At 37.2% G+C, this 5,815-nt stretch overlaps 1 non-coding gene across 1 annotated transcript; it reads left to right on the top strand.

Moving 5' to 3' along the window:
• The first annotated feature begins 889 nt into the window (after window positions 1-889).
• On the top strand, window positions 890-997 carry LOC148545341 (small nucleolar RNA R71). Its single transcript, XR_015901364.1, has one exon. It is a non-coding gene; the product is annotated as a small nucleolar RNA R71 (small nucleolar RNA).
• The last annotated feature ends 4,818 nt before the right edge of the window (window positions 998-5,815 follow it).

Genomic DNA, 5,815 nt, shown 5'->3' with positions numbered 1-5,815 from the left:
CTATGGTCTCTAGATGAGTCTCAGAGTCCTTTGGTTCCCCAGAGGGAAGCTCCTTATTGACCACTGGACGTCCCAGGAGGTCTTCCTCCTTGGGATTTGCGTCCTCTCCTTCCTTTGCAGGTTCGGCCATGGCGCTTATGTCAATGGCCTTGCACTCTCCTTTTGGGTTCTCTTCTGTATTGCTTGGGAGAGTACTAGGAGGGATTTCAGTGATCCTTTTACTCAGCTGGCCCACTTGTGCTTCCAGATTTCTAATGGAAGACCTTGTTTCATTCATGAAACTTACAGTGGCCTTAGATAGATCAGAGACTAGATTTGCTAAATTAGAAGCATTTTGTTCAGAGTTCTCTGTCTGTTGCTGAGTTGATGATGGAAAAGGTTTGCTATTGCCAAACCTGTTTCTTCCACCATTATTAAAGCCTTGTGGGGGCTTTTGATCCTTCCATGAGAAATTTGGATGATTTCTCCATGTTGAGTTATAGGTGTTTCCATAAGGTTCACCTAAGTAGTTCACCTCTGCTATTGCAGGGTTCTCAGGATCATAGGCTTCTTCTTCAGAAGATGCCTCTTGAGTACTGTTGGATGCAGCTTGCATTCCATGCAGACTCTGAGAAATCATATTGACTTGCTGAGTCAATATTTTGTTCTGAGCCAATATGGCATTCAGAGTATCAACTTCAAGAACTCCCTTCTTCATAGGCGTCCCATTATTCACAGGATTCCTTTCAGAAGTGTACATGAACTGGTTATTAGCAACCATGTCAATGAATTCTTGAGCTTCTGCAGGCGTTTTCTTTAGGTGAATGGATCCACCTGCAGAGGTGTCCAATGACATCTTTGATAACTCAGATAAACCATCATAGAATATATCCAGGATGGTCCATTCTGAAAGCATGTCAGAAGGACACTTTTTGGTCAACTGTTTGTATCTTTCCCAAGCTTCATAGAGGGATTCACCTTCTTTCTGTCTGAAGGTTTGAACATCCGCTCTAAGCTTGCTCAGCTTTTGAGGAGGAAAGTACTTGGCTAAGAAAGCCGTGACCAGCTTATCCCAAGAGTTCAGGCTATCTTTAGGTTGAGAATCCAACCATAATCTAGCTCTGTCTCTTACAGCAAAAGGGAAAAGCATGAGCCTGTAGACTTCAGGATCTATTCCATTAGTCTTAACAGTATCACATATCTGCAAGAATTCAGTTAAGAACTGAAAAGGATCTTCAGATGGAAGTCCATGAAACTTGCAGTTCTGCTGCATCAGAGAAACTAATTGAGGTTTCAGCTCAAAGTTGTTTGCTCCAATGGCAGGAATGGAGATGTTTCTTCCATGTAAATTGGAATTAGGTGCAGTGAAGTCACCAAGCATCTTCCTTACATTATTATTATTTTCGGCTGCCATCTCTTCTGCCTGTTCGAAAATTTCTGAAAGGTTATCTCTGGATTGTTGTATTTTAGCTTCTCTTAATTTTCTCTTCAGAGTCCTTTCAGGTTCTAGATCTGCTTCCACAAGAATGTTCTTATCCTTGCTCCTGCTCATATGACAAGGAAGAATGGCCAGAAAAATGATAATAATAATAGAGATCCTTTATACCACAGTATAGGGATCCCTTTGTAAGTAGAAGAAGAGGGGGAGATAAAGGATGTGATGTAAAGGAAGAAACACAACTGTGAGGATTGGAATGTGAGATGAGATGTTAGGATATGAATGAATAAATAGAATGAGATGGGGGAGGAATAATTTTCGAAAATTATTTTGAAAAAGGGTTAGTGATTTTTGAAAATTGGTTTTTGAAAATTGTTAGTATTTTTTCGAAATTTTTTTTTAAATTAAAATAATTAATAAATTAAAAAGAAATTTTGAAAAAGGGGAGAGATATTTTCGAAAATAAGAGAGGGAAAGTTAGTTAGGTAGTTTTGAAAAAGTTAAGAAACAAACAAAAAGTTAGTTAGTTAGTTGAAACAAATTTTTGAAAGGATAAGAAGTTAGGAAGTTAGAAAAGATATTTTGAAAAGATATTTTTGAAAAGATATGATAAAATTAGTTTTGAAAAAGATTTGATTTTTAAAATCACAATTAATGACTTGATTCATAAGAAATCACAAGATATGATTCTAGAACTTAAAGTTTGAATCTTTCTTAACAAACAAGTAACAAACTTCAAATTTTTGAATCAAAACATTAATTGTTTTTGTTATTTTCGAAAATTTGGTATAAAAATAAGAAAAAGATTTTTGAAAAATAATTTTTTTGAATTTTCGAAAATAACTAAAAATTTTGAAAAAGATTTGATTTTTGAAAAAGATTTTGAAAAAGATAAGATTTTCAAATTGAAAATTTGATTTGACTCATGAGAAACAACTTGATTTTAAAAATTTTTGAAAAAGTCAACTCAAATTTTCGAATTTGATGAGAGAAAGAGGGAAAGATATATTTTTTTTTTTTTTGATTTTTGAAATTTTTATGAAAACATGAAAAATATGCAATGCATGAAATTTTTAGATCAAAACATGTGATGAATGCAAGAATGCTATGAATGTCAAGATGAACACCAAGAACACTATGAAGATCATGATGAACATCAAGAACACATTTTTGAAAAATCTTTAATGCAGGGAAAACATGCAAGACACCAAACTTAGAATTCTTTAATGCTTAGACACTAAGAATTCAAGAATGCATATGAAAAACACTATACAACACAAAACAAAAAATCATCAAGATCAAACAAGAAGACTTACCAAGAACAACTTGAAGATCATGAAGAACACTATGAATGCATGAAATTTTCGAAAAAAAATGCAAGATGCATATGCAATTGACACCAAACTTATGATATGACTCAAGACTCAAACAAGAAACAGAAAAATATTTTTGATTTTTATGATTTTCTAATTTTTTTGGACTTTTATTTATATTTTTCGAAAATTTAAAAGAAAAAATAAGGATTCCAAAATTTTTAATATGAATTCCAGGAATCTTGCTATGTTAGTCTAAAGCTTCAGTCCAGGAATTAGACATGGCTCACTAGCCAGCCAAGCTTTCAAAGAAAGCTCCAGTCCAAAACACTAGACATGGCCAATGGCCAGCCAAGCTTTAGCATGTAATTCAGATATGACATGCCTGACATACTCATTACCAAAGGAATAGACATGGCTTTACAGCCAGCCAGGCTTCAACATGCTTCATGAAACACTAGAATTCATTCTTAAAAATTTTGAATAAAAATTTTTGAAAACATTTTTATTTTTTTCGAAAACATATGAGAAAATTTTTGAAATATTTTTGAAAAATTTTTGAAAATAAAATAAAAAGAAAATTACCTAATCTGAGCAACAAGATGAACCGTCAGTTGTCCAAACTCAAACAATCCCCGGCAACGGCGCCAAAAACTTGGTGCACGAAATTGTGATCACATTAATATAGTACTCTTTGTTATTGTATGGAATCATTATTATGGCTCTTTACTATGTGTGGACACAACTCCGTTCAACTAACCAGCAAGTGTACTGGGTCGTCCAAGTAATAAACCTTACGTGAGTAAGGGTCGATCCCACAGAGATTGTTGGCTTGAAGCAAGCTATGGTCACCTTGTAAATCTCAGTCAGGCGGATTTAAACATGATATTTTATTAGATTAAAATAAACAATAAAAGGGATAGAGGTACTTATGTAGATTCATTGGCAGGGATTTCAGATAAGCGAATGGAGATGCTTTTCGTTCCTCTGAACCTCTGCTTTCCTGCTATCTTCATCCAATCAGTCTTACTCCTTTCCATGGCTGGCTTTATGCAAGGGCATCACCGTTGTCAGTGGCTACATCCCCTCCTCTCAGTGAATCATATGCTCACGCACCCTGTCACGGCACGGCTATTCATCTGTCGGTTCTCGATCATGCTGGAATAGGATTCACCCTCCTTTTGCGTCTGTCACTAACGCCCAGCACTCGCGAGTTTGAAGCTCGTCACAGTCATTCAATCATTGAATCCTACTCAGAATACCACAGACAAGGTTTAGACCTTCCGGATTCTCTTGAATGCCGCCATCATTCTAGCTTACGCCACGAAGATTCTGGTTAGGAGATCTAAGAGATATTCATTCTAGCTTAATTCATGTAGAACAGAAGTGTTTGTCAGGCACGCGTTCATAGGGGAGAAGGATGATGAGCGTCACACATAATCATCACCTTCATCACGTTCTTGGGTGCGAATGGATATCTTAGAAGCGAAATAAGATGAATTGAATAGAAAATAGTAGTACTTGCATTAATCTTTGAGGAACAGCAGAGCTCCACACCTTAATCTATGGAGTGTAGAAACTCTACCGTATGAAAATACATAAGTGAAGGTCCAGGCATGGCCGAGATGGCCAGCCCCCTAAAACGTGATCAAAGGATCAAAATACAATCCAGGATGCCTAATACAATAGTAAGAGGTCCTATTTATAATAAACTAGCTACTAGGGTTTACATGAGTAAGTAATTGATGCATAAATCCACTTCCGAGGCCCACTTGGTGTGTGTTTGGGCTGAGCTTAAGTGTAGCACGTGCAGAGGCCATTTGTGGAGTTGAACGCCAATTTCTGTGCCAGTTTGGGCGTTCAACTCTGGTTTTGGATCCTTTTCTGGCGCTGGACGCCAGATTTGGGCAGAAGGCTGGCGTTGAACGCCAGTTTACATCGTCAATTCTTGGCCAAAGTATATACTATTATATATTGCTGGAAAGCCCTGGATGTCTACTTTGCAACGCAATTGGAAGCGCGCCATTTCAAGTTCTGTAGCTCCAGAAAATCCACTTTGAGTGCAGGGAGGTCAGAATCCAACATCATCAGCAGTCCTTTTTCAACCTCTGAATCTGATTTCTGCTCAAGTCCCTCAATTTCAGCCAGAAAATACCTGAAATCACAGAAAAACACACAAACTCATAGTAAAGTCCAGAAATGTGAATTTAACATAAAAACTAATGAAAACATCCCTAAAAGTAACTAGATCCTACTAAAAACATACTAAAAACAATGTCAAAAAGCGTATAAATTATCCGCTCATCACTCACCTCCGAAATGGCCTCCATATTGTGATCTATGGCAATGCCATAAGATCCTCTGTGCTTCTTCTCTAGGCACACACCTACGGATTATTCCGTCTGCACATCTCTTAAAGAGATAGGGTTCATCCCACAAGTAGTACTTTGCATCAGTAATTAATTTTTTCATTTGTTGCCTGCTGTACTCGTTGGGTATAAACCTTGTAGCTTTATAGTTTGCAATGTCTGTAAACCATGGTGTTTCTTGAATGCAAACAAATGCTCATTCGGAAAAGTTTTAGAGATCTCAATAGAGGGAGAGGACGCCCCTTCTACTGGCTCTATCCGGGACAGATGGTCAGCCACTAGGTTTTCTGTCCCTTTTCTGTCTCTTATTTCTATGTTAAACTCCTGCAGAAGCAACAACCATCTTATGAGCCTGGGTTTTGAATCCTGCTTTGTGAGTAGATATTTAAGAGCAGCATGGTCAGTGTACACAATCACTTTGGATCCTACTAAGTATGATCTAAACTTGTCAATGGCATAAACCACTGCAAGCAATTCTTTTTCTGTGGTTGTGTAGTTTTTCTGGGCATCATTTAAACGCGGCTAGCATAATAAATGACATGCAGAAGCTTGTCATGCCTCTGTCCCAGTACTGCACCAATGGCATGGTCACTGGCATCACACATTAGTTCAAATGGTAATGTCCAGTCTGGTGTAGAAATAACTAGTGTTGTGACCAGTTTAGCTTTCAGAGTTTCAAACGCCTGCAGACACTCTGTGTCAAACACAAATGGTGT

Source organism: Arachis ipaensis, chromosome B9, assembly GCF_059453495.1.
Source record: "Arachis ipaensis isolate K30076 ecotype BB chromosome B9, ASM5945349v1, whole genome shotgun sequence".
NCBI lineage: Eukaryota > Viridiplantae > Streptophyta > Magnoliopsida > Fabales > Fabaceae > Arachis > Arachis ipaensis.
This window is presented reverse-complemented; position numbering and strand designations above follow the sequence as displayed.